The sequence below is a fragment of the Neoarius graeffei genome, chromosome 16 (assembly GCF_027579695.1).
Source record: "Neoarius graeffei isolate fNeoGra1 chromosome 16, fNeoGra1.pri, whole genome shotgun sequence".
NCBI classification, from domain to species: domain Eukaryota; kingdom Metazoa; phylum Chordata; class Actinopteri; order Siluriformes; family Ariidae; genus Neoarius; species Neoarius graeffei.
In genome coordinates this window covers 68,772,913-68,787,251 of record NC_083584.1, presented here as the reverse complement: position 1 = coordinate 68,787,251, position 14,339 = coordinate 68,772,913, and the positions used below count along the sequence as shown (strand labels likewise).

The 14,339-nt window shown below is 45.5% G+C and overlaps 1 long non-coding RNA gene across 1 annotated transcript; it reads right to left on the bottom strand.

The window, feature by feature from the left end:
• Positions 1–12,361: 12,361 nt before the first annotated feature.
• LOC132900190 (uncharacterized) lies at positions 12,362–12,771 on the bottom strand. Its single transcript, XR_009656765.1, has 2 exons — positions 12,710–12,771; positions 12,362–12,430 (listed from the first exon to the last, which is right to left on the bottom strand). It is a non-coding gene; the product is annotated as an uncharacterized LOC132900190 (long non-coding RNA).
• Positions 12,772–14,339: the final 1,568 nt, after the last annotated feature.

Sequence of the window (14,339 nt, the reverse complement as noted above, 5' to 3'; positions counted from 1 at the left end):
GACAGGCTAGGTGGGCCCTGTTTTTCAGTCGGTTTGACTTCACCCTCTCGTACCGTCCCGGCTCCAAGAACACCAAACCTGACGCACTGTCCAGGCTGTTCTCTGCCACTAACAGGGAGAATGAAGTCGGGCCTATTATCCCGGTGTCCCGGATTGTGGCCCCTGTCCGCTGGGGTATTGAGGAGGCTGTTCGACGAGCCCAACGCCAGGACCCCGGTCCTGGGACGGGGCCACCGGGCCTCTTGTACGTCCCACATCAAGCCCGGGCCAAGGTTCTCCAGTGGGGTCACTCTTCCCCTCTCACCGCCCACCCGGGAGCTCGGAGGACCCTGGACTTCCTGAAAAGATGCTTCTGGTGGCCTAACATGGAGCAGGAAGTAAGGTCATTTGTCCTGTCCTGTGAGGTTTGCACCAGAACCAAGAACCCACGACAGCGTCCCCAGGGTCTCCTGCATCCTCTGACCATTCCCCGGCGTCCCTGGTCCCACGTGGCAGTCGACTTCATCACGGGTCTCCCTGAGTCACAAGGTAACATGGTCATTTTGGTCATTGTTGACAGATTCTCCAAGGCCTGCCGCTTCATACCTCTGTGCAAACTCCCCTCTGCTCTTGAAACAGCTAAACTTATATTTAATCATGTCTTCCGAGTCTTTGGTCTTCCACAGGACATCGTCTCAGACCGAGGGCCCCAGTTCTCCTCCCGAGTGTGGCACGGGTTCTGCAAGGTCATCGGAGCCACTGCCAGCCTCTCCTCTGGGTTTCACCCACAGTCCAATGGTCAGACGGAGAGGCTCAACCAGGACCTGGAAACCACCCTGCGAGGCCTGGCTATGGATAACCCGACATCATGGAGCACCTGGCTGCCATGGGCAGAGTACGCCCACAACACCCTGCAGTCATCGGCCACCAAGCTGTCGCCATTCCAGTGCCAATTCGGGTTCCAGCCACCTCTGTTCCCGGACCAGGAGGAGGACGCAGGGGTGCCCTCGGTCAACCAATATGTGAGACGGTGTCGCAAGACCTGGAGCAAGGTCAGGAAGACCCTCATACAGACCTCCAGAACCAACCAGACTCAGGCCAACCGCCACAGAAGACCTGCACACACTTTCCGCCCTGGGCAGCGGGTTTGGCTGTCCACTAAGGACCTTCCGCTGCGGGTGGAGAACCGCAAGCTTGCTCCTCGCTACATTGGCCCCTTCAAGGTGGTGCGCAGGGTGAACCCTGTCTCCTACCGGCTCCAGTTGCCCCGGACTCTGAGGATCAACCCCACTTTCCATGTTTCCCTGTTGCGGCCTGTACTGACGTCTACGTATGCCCCTGCCCCTAGGAACCCCCCACCCCCCCGCATCTTCCAGGGGCAGACTGTGTTCACTGTGCATCGCCTGCTTGACTCCCGCCGGGTCCGCGGCGGGTTGCAATATCTGGTGGACTGGGAGGGCTATGGTCCTGAGGAGCGCTGCTGGGTTCCTGCTCGGGATGTCCTAGATAAAGAACTGTGTCGGGACTTCCATTCGGCCCATCCGGATTGCCCTGGGAACGTCAGGAGACGCTCCTAGAGGGGGGGGTCCTGTTAGGACTTGGACTGTTTTGGCCTCTAGAGGCCGCTGTTATTTCCTTTTCGTGTCTTGTTTATTTTGGCCTCTAGAGGCCGCCACTGTTCCTGTGTTTTGTGTTTTTGTTAATTGCCTGTTAGTCCTAATTATCTTCACCCGTGTCCTTAATTAGTTTGTGTATTTATACCCCTGAGTTCAGTCCTCTTGTCACGGAGTCTTTGTGCTGTTATGTTTATCTCCAGTTTCCTTTGTACTGTGTTTTGTGGATCTTCTGAGCTTTTGCATTTTTGCCTTTTTCTTTTTGAATTATACTCTTTGTTTTTGTTTTTTTTGTTTTGCCCTGGATTGTATATAGTGTACATAGTATAAATAAACCTTTTGTTACTTTTTCTACTTCCGCCTCACGCCTCTGCATTTGAGTCATTCCCCTGGTGGCCTAGTGGGGGTTTGCTGGATCATCACACCAACGAACCAGGTTCGAATCCCAGCAAAACCCTAACACATCCAGGAAAGATGGGCTGATGATCTCCGGAAAATACAATTAAAATGTTGAAAAATAATGTTTCTCACCCTCTGTGATACAAAATATCAAACAATTCAAGGAATCTGGAGGAATTCTGGTGTGCAAAGAGCAAGGGCACAAGCCTAATCTAAACACCCATGATTTCCAATCCCTCAGATGGCACTGCATCAAGAACCGTCATTCATCTATAGCTGATAGAACCACATTGTCAGGTACAAGGTAGGCGGATACAAGTGCAGAAGTATCAGTTTAATAATAAAGTGCAAAACGCACACAAAGGCAAACAGTCCAACTCGGCAGGCTAAATCCAAAACATAAAACATGCAAAAGGGTCAGGCAAGGTGAAAACAGGATATCAGAAGCAAAGCAAGAACTAGAATGAGAAACAAGCATAGGAAACAGGAAATCAGAAACATGGGTAGTAAGGCTTGGTAATGCATACTGACATAGCATAATACTTTGCAAAGATTGTGCATCAGCACAGTCCTTAAATAGGTGCACATAGTTCCTTAATTGAGTTCAGGTGTGTGTTGTTAACAGCACGTGTGCTGGAGTCCACTTGACACGCGTGTAGCTCGGGGTGTGCCTTCAGGTGCACACACCCCAGTGCACAGGACTGACAGAACCTCACCCCCAAATAGCTCCCTCTGAGAGCGAAAATCCATCCTACTTGGCTCTGGTGGGGGCTCGGGTTTAGTCTCAGGACAAAACTTGGACTCCTGCGTTGCATTGGTTTCGGCTTCTGGAGCTAGCTCGGGATTGAACTCTGGAGATGACTCAGGTTCTGGATTGGACACAGGCTCTGGAAATAACTTGGGCTCTGTGCAGGAAGCATGCTCTGGACTTGACTTGGACTCGGCTCAGATCCAGGACTTACAGTGAACTTGAGCTCTGGGCTGGATTCGAGCTCTGGAGATGACTTGAGCTTTGGGCTGGACTCTGGCTCCAGCTCAGGAGAGGACTCAGGCTTGAGCTCTGGATCTGGCTTGGACTCAGAGCTGGTAGTGTGCTCGAGCTCAAGGCTAGACTTGAGCTCTGGAGATGACTTGAACTCTGGACTGGACTCTGGCTCAAGCTCTGGACTGGATTCTGGCTCAAGCACTTGGAGATGACTCTGCTTCGGATTGGACTCAAGCTCTGTAGAGGACTTGGGCTCTGGGGATGACTCGAGTTCTGGGCTGGACTTGAGCTCTGGAACTGACTTGGGTTTTGGACTTGATTTGGCTCAGACTCAGGACTTGGCTCTGGTTCGAACTCAGGACCTGACTTGGACTCAAGACTTGGCTCTAGTTCAAACTCAGGACCTGACTTGGACTCAGAAATTGGCTCTAGTTAGAACTCTGGACTGGACTCAGGCATGGGCTTGAGCTCTGTCAGCGCATTGCTATGGTCCTGGCTGGGTGGTGGGACAACGACAACATCTTTTAGCTGGGCAGTGGTGGGACAATGACGTCTTCATAGCTGGGTTGCGGTGGGATGACCATCTTCATAGCCAGGTGGCGGGACGATGACGATGTCTTCATAGCTGGGCAGTGGCAAGAAGATGATGTCTTCATAGCTGGGCGGTGTCGGGACGACGATGCCTTCATAGCCAGCTGAGGCAGAGGTCGCTCCGTTGTCCTCTGACAGGTTCTGGAACAGACTCAGGTTCTGGCACTGGCCTTGACTCTAGCATAGGCACTGGAGCTGGCACAGGTGCCAACTCTGGCGTTGACTCTAATGCTCTAGCTGACCCAAGCACTGGCTCTGGAGTAGACGCTGGCTCTGGCACTGGGACAGACACTGGCTCTGTCTTGGGTTCAGGTGCTGGCTCTGATGCAGGTTGTGGAACTGGTTCTGGACTGACGGCCTTTAGGAGGTGCTCTAGGGCAATGGCCTCCTCCACTGCTGCCACATCAGCCTCAGGCATGATGGCCCCCTCCCAAAATTTTTTATGGGAGTTCTTCTCTAAGAACTCATAAATAAACCAGAGCATTACCTGAAACTCCTGTGAGCTCTGGAGGTATGGGTGCTCTAATTTCATGAGGCATTCAGCCCATTGGCATGCTCAGTCAGTCAGCCAGGAAATCATGAATGTAACCCAGATGGATTCTGGAGGCTTGGGTTCCTCAAGGTCTGCATAAAAGATGCCACACTGGATGCTGAATCCACATGAGTGATACTCTCCATTGTAGGGTGTAGGAGTGTAAACACCAGTATGTTGCCAGAAAAATGAGGCTGGAGACTGAGATACAGGAGCCCGGTAGCAGCGTGGAATTGCAAACTAAATCAATTCCATTACATCCACTGTTGGTGAAGTATTCTGTCAGGTAGGAGGTAGGCGGATATAAGTGCAGAAGTATCAGTTTAATAATAAAGTGCAAAACACACACAAAGGCAAACACTCCAACTCGGCAGGCTAAATCCAAAATGTAAAATATGAAAAAGGTTCGGGCAAGGCACAAACAGGATATCAGATGCAAAGCAAGTACTGGAACAAGAAACAGGCACAGGAAACAGGAAATCAGAAACATGGGTAGTAAGGCTCGGAAATGCATACTGACGTAGAATAATACTTTGCAAAGATCATGCATCAGCACAGTCCTTAAATTGGTGCACATAGCTCCTTAATTGAGTTCAGGTGTGCGCCGTTAACAGCGGACATGCTAGAGTCTGCTCGACACACGGTGCAGCCCAGGGCATGCCTTCTGGTGCATGTGCCACAGTACACAGAACTGACACACATGGGCTTGGGATTACTTTGGCAAAGGTTTTTCAAGCACTACAATACAAAGTTACACCCACAAATGCTAGTTAAATCTTTACTGTGCAAAAAGAAAGCCTTATATTAACTGTGTGTAGAAGTACCATTGAATTCTCTGTATTGTGTACTGTGGTATGACAAATCAGTATTCTAGGTCTTTTTTTGGGGGAAAAATTGGCACTATGTGCTCTCGAGCAAAGACAAAAAGGACCATCCAAACTGTTACCAGCAACAAGTCCAAAAGCCAGGGTCTGTCATAGTATGGGGTTGTGTCAGTGCTCTTGGCAAAGGTAATGTACACTTTGGTGATGGAGCCTTGTAGTAATGCAGTAGTAATGCATTGTAGTAATGCAATAAAGTACACTGAGATTTTGGAGCAACATATGCTGCCTTCAAGACGACATCTTTTCCAGGGATATTTCAACAAGATAATGCAAAACCACATTCTGCACACATTACAAAGGCATGGCTATGGAAGAAGAGGGTGCCTGTCCTCTCTGTTCCCAATAGAGAATGAGTGGAGAATTTTGAAATGAAAAATATGGTAACAATGACCCCATACTTTTGCACACCTTAAGACCTGTTTGCAGAAAATGTGTTACAAGAATGCTAAAATGTGTTTATTTTGAAAAATAACAATAAAATTCATTAGGTAAAGCATCAAATAATGTACAGTATTGTTTTGAGTGCAATCCAAGCCAAATGTTTTTATTTTATATTTATAAATCATTGTTTTCAGTTTTAATTTCAACATAACTTTTTCTGATTTGGGGTTGTAGAGAAACATGCTATTTTACTCTCCAAAAACTGCTTCTGGCCAGCCTAATCTGGTTTTGGATATCATGCTCTAGATTGCAGGTCTTCAAGAGCTCCTTACCAATAGTGAATGGTGGAATTTCAGCTAAGTTGTTAAACTGGGAAAGTAAAACCTCTGTCTTGTCAGCATTCACACTCATACTTCCCGCTCAATAAATGTTGTTGACATCCAGATTCCTCTGTAGGGAAATGGAAGCTGGAGAAGGAAAGGCTGCATCATCTGTATACAGGAGGTCAAAGACGTATGTGGTGGTAGTCTTAGTTTTTACCTTGAGTCACTATAGATTGAAGAGGAAGCCATTAAGTAGGTAGTTGATTGCAGTACTTTCACTGATGTCTAGGTTGTAGCATGCAAGGATAGTGATTGGGTGTTCTTCCAAGATGGCACCACGGACAGTTGCCTCGGTACTTTGCTCTCTCGTACTTTCTACATTTTTGTGTATTTGTTGTGTTTCTTGCGCTTCTTCTCTGGTAACATACTCTAGAGAAGAACTCATAAACATTGGAATAACCACCAGTAAAGTTTTTTCATTGGCTTTCATTGATCCGGAAAGTTCTCCAGAGCTCCTTGTTGGGGGAGCAGCAGCTCTCTATGGATTACGCCGAGGACGCCGGAGACACCGGGGGAAGCGAACCAGCACGCTCGTCAGACTGAGGCAGCAGGGGTTTCGCACTGCGCTCCCATCTATTCACCTGGCTAACGTCTGCTCTCTGGCCAATAAGATGGACGAACTGCTGCTCCTCAACACAATCAACATGGATTTTAACAGATCTGCTGCCTTGTGCTTCACTGAAACCTGGCTCGGTGAGCACATCCCAGACTCTTCTCTCCATCTGCCTGGATTTCACCTTCACTGAGCGGATCGCAAAAGGGAGCTCACCGGGAAAACGAGGGGAGGCGAAGTCTGCTTTTATATTAACGAAGGTTGGTGTACTGATGTCACGGTTCCAAACAAATCATGCAGTCCTCATCTGGAGTCATTATTCATAAACTGCAAACCGTTTTATGCTCCGCGAGAGTTTTCCTTGTTTATTCTGGTTGGAGTTTACATCCCCCCTCAGGCGTGTATTAATGAGGCATTACAACACCTGGCTGACCAGATAAACAATGTGGAGAAAAAACACCCGGACTCTTTGCTCATTGTTCTGGGGGACTTTAACAGAGCAAACCTCAGCCACGAACTGCCAAAATATAAACAACACATTAAGTGTCCCACCAGGGACACTAACACTCTGGACCATTGTTACACTGTTTTAAAGGACTCGTACCACTCTGTCCCCCATGCAGCATCTGATCACTGTATGATTCATCTTATCCTGTCCTACAGGCAGAAGCTGAAATCTGCTAAGCCTGTAGTTAAGATGGTGAGGAGATGGTTCGATGAGGCCAAAGCAGAACTACAAGCCTGCTTTGACTGCACTGATTGGAGTGTTTTTGAGGCTGCAGCTTCAGACCTGCATGAACTGACTGATACCATGACACCTTACATTAGTTTTTGTGAGGATGTGTGTGCCCACCAAGACCTTCCACACATACAACAACAAACCCTGGTTCACCACAAAACTCAGGCAGCTTCGCCAGGCCAAGGAGGAGGCCTACAGAAGTGGGGACAGAGTCCTGTACAAACAGGCCAGAAACACACTGACAAAAGAGGTAAAAGCAGCTAAGAGGAGCTACGCTGAAAGGATCAAAAACAGCCTTTCAGCCAACGATCCAGCGTCAGTGTGGATAGGCCTGAAGAATATCACTAACTACACGAGACCATCCCCCTATACTGCAATGAACCATCAACTGGCTGATGAGTTGAATGAGTTCTACTGCAGATTTGACACATTCACACCTCTCCCCCCCTCAGTCATTAAAGACCCATTTACACCCCCTGCTATTGTGCCTCCTCTCGCCTCTGACCCCACACCAGCACTCAAGATCTGTGAAGAGGATGTTTGTCAGCTTTTTCGCAGACAGAAGATCAGGAAGGCACCCGGCCCAGACAGTGTGTCACCCTCCTGTCTGAAGGTCTGTGCTGATCAGCTGGCTCCCATCTTCACCCAGATCTTCAATAGATCCCTGGAGCTGTGTGAAGTCCCCTCATGCTTCAAATGCTCCACAATAATCCCGGTTCCCAGGAAAACCACCATCACAGGACTGAATGACTACAGGCCTGTAGCCCTCACATCTGTAGTCATGAAGTCCTTCAAGAGACTGGTGTTGTCACACCTGAAGGTCATCACAGATCCCTTGCTGGACCCCCTGCAGTTTGCCTACCGGGCAAACAGGTCAGTGGATGATACAATAAATATGGGTCTACACTACATCCTGCAACACCTTGACACTGCCAGGACGTACGCCAGGATCCTGTTCATGGACTTCAGTTCGGCATTCAAAACCATTGTTCCAGACATCCTCCACACCAAGCTCACCCAACTCACTGTGCCCTCCTCCACCTGTCAGTGGATTACAAACTTCCTGACTGACAGGAAGCAGCAGGTGAGAATGGGGAGCATCATATCTAGCACTCAGACTATCAGCATTGGCACCCCCCAAGGGTGTGTGCTCTCTCCACTGCTCTTCTCCCTTTATAGCAATGATTGCACCTCAAGAGACCTGTCTGTTAAACTCCTGAAATTTGCGGACGATACAATGTCCGGGATGGTGACGAGTCTGCATACAGACGGGAGGTTGAATGGCTGGTCTGGTGGTGCGGTCAGAACAATCTGGAACTGAACACGCTCAAAACTGTGGAGATGACAGTGGACTTTAGGAGGAGCCCCCCCACTCTACTGCCCATCACCATCACCAACAACACTGTGACTGCTGTTGAAAGCTTCAGGTTTCTGGGTTCCACAATCTCTCAGGACTTGAAGTGGGAGACCAACACAGTCACGATCATCACAAAGGCTCATCAGAGGTTGTACTTTCTGCGCCAGCTCAGGAAGCTCAACCTGCCTAAGGAGCTGCTGACACAATTCTACACTGCCATCATTCAGTCTGTTCTTTGCTCTTCCATCACTGTTTGGTTTGGATCAGTCACCAAACAGGAGAAGAACAGACTGCAATGGACAATAAGGTCTGCAGAGAAAATTATTGGTGTCAACCTGCCCTCCATCCAAGACCTATACCTGTCCAGAGTCAGGAAACAGGCAGGTAACATCTCTGCGGACCCATCACACCCTGGTCACAAACTGTTTGAACTTCTCCCCTCTGGGAGGCGATATAGATCACTGTATGCAAAAACAACCAGACAAGAATAGTTTCTTCCCTCAGGCTGTCTCTGTGATGAACAGCTAAAATCCAGATTCATATATCAGTAATATCACTTGCAAAATATCTCCACACTCATACAGTCATTCTGTGCTCATTGTTACTTATATTATATTTATACTTATTTATATTTACAATTTCATCTTTGCACTATGCACCATATTACACCAAAACAGAAAATCCTTTCTGTGATAAACAGCTAAAATGCAGACTCATATATCAGTAATATCACTTGTAAAATATCTAAACACTCATACCGTCATTCTGTGCACACTGTATACTTTATATTTATCTATTTCATACTTGACTTATCTAGATTACTTTGCACTATGCACCTATTGCACCCCCCCCCCTTTTTGTTGTTGTTTGTTTGTTTTGTGTATACGCTTTTTATCTGTTTTGTACTATGAGAGCTAAGTGAAACCGGAGTCAAATTCCTCGTGTGTGTCCACATACCTGGCAATAAAGTGTTTCTGATGGCTGCAAGATGTATGATGAAGATGGTATGGCTGAGACACATGCTTGCTTTACACTCAGAGAGACCTCAAAGGGATCTGACAGCAGTCCACTGGCACAGACATGGACTAACATACCATTATGGAGTATCATGTTCACGGTACCTCTATCCTTCCTAAACCTGCACTGCAATTTGGGGAGGATGGTTTCTGACAAAGAGGTAAGAAACCATGCTAGTAAGACATGAACAAGACCTTGCCCACCACATCTAGCAGGGGGATACCACAATAATTTCCATAGTCTGACTTGCTCCCCTTCTGCTTGTAAGTCAAAATGATATTGGGTCTTCCAGTGATTGTGGAATGTGGCCAACTTCCCAGAAGAACCCAGTCACAGAATGAAGGCAATGGATCATGGCAAACCCTATGTATTTGAAGATATCACTAGGGATGCCATAGAGTCTGGCCATATTGTTGTTCTTTAATCCTTTGCAGGGTTTGAAGATTTCTGAGAATGATGGTAGATTGTCAGGTTGCTCCAGATGAGGGTGACCAGGTATATGTTTGGCAAATATGGGTAAAATAGGGTAAATATGGTTTTGATGGTTTAGCTGCTTACTAAAATATTCAACCCAACCGTTGTGGTTATGCTACTGGTCCTTGAGGAAATTAGTCCTATCAGCAGATATTAATAAAGCTATTGTGTTCTGAGTAGACTCTCTTATACGGTAGATGTGCTCTGAGTAGATCTCAAGTTGGTCTTAATGGCATCATAAAAGTTTTGCTATTCATTTTGGTCTGCATATAGTGTAATTTCTGTAGCTTTCTTACACCACCAATCATTTTGTAATTTTCTCAGAGTTCACTGTGTTTCTCTCCTTAGCATTTGAAAGTTTACATTGAGGGCAGGAGAAGAAGGGTTATTAATCCAAGCCATATTTGTTGTATTTGTCCTCATCAGTAGGTTCTTGGTCTCAAGTTGCTTGTGATCAAACCAAACTTGGTGCCTGTGCCTTGAGAATCCAAAGGTTTCTGTGGTGGTTAAATAGACAGTGTCAATAAATGCTTTCTAGTTAGAGTTGATCTGCTTGACCTCAGAGGCTGACATAACTGGTACAGGGAGTTATCTGATGTTATGGATGAGGTTAGCATGGAGCTGGTTGAGTGTAGATGGTTTGTGGAACTGTAACCTGCTTCTTTTTAGATTGTTTGCAGGCAGGTGGATGGAAAGTGAAGTTGACAATTGAGCCTGTGGTTGGTCCAGCATTCTGCTGATGGAGGGCTTTGATAATGTTAAAATCACAGATATCTGATTTCCAAGGAATAATAAAGTCTGTTTGGTGCCAGCGTTTGGATCTTGGGGCATCCACGGGGTTTTATACTTGTTTGCCATCTAGAAGGTAAACTCTTGGTTCATTATCAGACAGATCTTTCCAATAGAAGGTGTAACTTTCACCCAGTTAAGTGATGGAGTTCTTAATAATAATAATAATATTAATATTAATAATAATAATAATAATAATAATAATAATAATATATTTATATAGCACCTTTCTCATACCCAAGGTCACTTTACAATTATAGGAAAAAAAAGTCCACTACAAGAAGGTCAGGATATCATTCCAATGGTGTAGGGTCCCACCAAAAGGCACACGAAAATAATTCCCATACTGCCTGCACAGCTGCCAGGATGCCACCAGGCAACATCACTCGGAACACTGCGCCATAGATCCACAAAGCGAGTACAGAAGCACCACCACACAGAGTGCTGGTATGTCCCAAACCACCTGCACAGCTGCCGCAATACCAACGGACAGCATCACTTGGAACACTGTGCCATGTACAAAAGCACTGCCTCACAGATCGCTGGACAACCCTGATGTTAAAAGAGCAATGAGCTCACTGCAGTCCATAGTGAGAAGCACAGGCATCACCCATGGCGCACCAAGGCCTGAAGGGAACTGACGCCCAAAACTGGGTCTGGAGCTACACCACAACTGGCAGACAAAACACTCAAACAAAAAACAAACCTCAAACTGCACAAACACAAAAGAAAAACAAAAGGGAAAATAAAATAAATAAAATAACATAAGTTGCAGTGAGACGTAGCAGCCAGAATGCACATAGCGTACTCTCAACTGGAAACAATTTGCCAGGCAAGTCTCAGAGTGTCAATATCAATATTGTATCTGCAGAGCTCAGAGACTACTAGCACAGTGTGCTTGGGGGTCTGTTATGGTCATTTGTAGATGATAATAGGGTTCTCACATTCCAAGATTCATTCTTCTGAGTTTTGACTGATGAGATCTCATCTCATGATGAAATGCCTTGGTAGGGGCTGGTGACACACCACAGAAAGTAATGGAGGTCAACAATTTCTAGGCCAATCCTCATACAGGCAGGGAGTGTGTATCTCCGAAAAAGGTGGCTCAGCTATACTGGATGCTGCCTCAAAGAGACATGACCTCCAGATCCTACCCAGATAGCAAAAGGGCGTTGATTCGACGGGGAATCATCGGCATGTTCTTCTACCATACGCCGTCGAATCATCGTGGACCACCGGCGTTGATTCAACACCGCTTTGCTCATACAAGTTTGCGTTGAAACGACGTTGAAAAGTGGATAGTGGCCGACAGAGAATAGACCCCCTTTCACTCTTTATTCAACTACGGATTTCGGTCGATTTATAGTTTAATTTTCGGCGATGATTCATCCAACTTTACTTCCTGTTTTATGTACAACAGGAAGGCTACAAATTAAGCAAAACAGGCTAAATTAAACTAGCTAACAATAAAGCATCGGGGCTCTTGCCTAGGATGAACACACACATGCATACTTCAACCATGAAAGTGAAACTTAATTTATATCAATGTGCGTAGGCTACGTCCTGTTTAATGTACAACAGGATATAAAAATGCATGCAACAATGCACCTCTCCTAATGTTTGTCAAGCTATCTAATGAGGCATAACTTTTAACATTTATAAGGAACAGAACACACTTGAACAAGTTCTTAGAAACATTTTATGATTTATTTATAATTTATAATTGTGGCCTATTCCTCCTGCGGCGCAGACACCTGTACATGGAAACAGAAAAACATAACCAAAATTAATTTGATGCAGCATTGATAAAGAAAGTCAGCAGTAGGCTATGGGTTTCTAAATGCCACCCTACCTCATTATTTGGACATGGGGGAAAAACTATATTTAAAATCCAAAGAGGGATGGAGGGAGGAAAATTAAAACAAAAGAAAGAAATGAAATATAGAGTAGAGAATATTTGATAAAATTAAGGATGTTTTTATTCAGTAAACATTTAAAAAAATGTTCTACAACACTCTAGCCTAGTGACTTACCAGTAACAAAATAGACTTGAAGTATTCAGATCCGCTCTGCATAAAGCAGCTAAATCCTCTCGCTGTCTCCTGGCAGAAAGCTCCTTGGTTTGCTTGTTGTCTCAATCACAGCTGGTATTCTGTAGAAAGACTTCTTTTCACCTTTCCCATCAGCTTTGTTAGAACACCCTAACACAGCACAAAAGTTTACCATTGTAGGTTTTTGATGAACCAAGTGCCTCGTGGGTTCACATACCACGCGCTGCCGTTATTTCCCCCTAATCACGAGTTTGTTGGTCTTCCAATGTGGCGCAGGGTTTGTTTACTTCCGGTTTTGGGTGACGTCAGTGAAAGGGGTCTAATGGGGGCATTACCGCCACCCACTGGATTGGGGTGTAAAGCAGTCTGAACAAAACGTGTAAACATAAACATAGGAGAAATGAACCCGTTTTTCTAACTCGTCCTCACTTAGTCTACTTTTCTTTTTTGATTAGTCTGGATTTGATATTGTAAATTTAAATGTGAATCAATGTATATTCATCGGACATGAACAAATGAATAAATCTTGAGTAATCTTGAGGGGCGTGTGTGTCCGGGGCGCGGTGTCGCGGGGGGGATCGAACGAACCCTCCGATCCCCCCTGGCTACAGGCCAGAATTAGTTGCTCATCCTACCAATGTTGAAAACTGGCCGGCAAAAGTGACGATGGTTCAACATCGTATATTCGACCTTCTCTGACGGTCGACAGATCAACCTTTACCCACGGTGATTCAACAGTGATAAATCGACCTTCTCCGACAGCGGAGAAATCGACGTTTCACGGCGCCGTTTCAGCGTTGATTTTCTGACTTACGACGGAAACCGACCATTCTGACCAAGAATCAGCGCCGTTTCAACGTCCCTCTGCTATCTGGGTATTCCCCAGCACCCTTTGATCTGGTACTGCCATGCATACAAGGAGGAGGCTAGGGACTTCCAGATCCATCTGTGTCCTGCCCCTGTCACCCCATCCTCATCAGTACTGGACTTGTAGAGATATAAAGAAAAGAAGGAAACCTGTACATAGGAGAAGATTCAAGTGCAGGAGGGGGTTTTGTAGCCTTTCAGCTGCACTTAATTGACCAGGACATCTGTTATCTGATGGCAAGGAAAACCCAAGATGACCAGCAGCTGTGTGTAGCTGCAGTATCTTGCCAGGACTTCAGTCACTGACTGGAGTTTGCTTTTGCAGAGATACACCATGGGCAGGGTGAGACTTATTTGATAACCCTGGCGAAAAAAAAAAAAAGTACTTTATTGTATTTAAAGTATATTCATATTTTCAATAGTATATTGAAAATGTACTTACACAAATTGTACTTTTTGTAAATATATAAAAAGTATACTAACATCACGCTTTCATGCTAACACTTTTAACACACTTTAAAATAATTATACTATATTACACTTTATAGAAATATATTATACTAAAACATACTTTAAGTGAAAGTTGTGTAATTTCTAAAGTGTACTAATATTTAAGGTACTTATAATACAAACAAAGTACTAATTAAGCATATATTAGTACATATAAAGTCATATACTTAAAGTATAAAAAATATACTTTAAGTTGTTCCACTTTAGCACATAAAAAGTACACTAAATACACTTC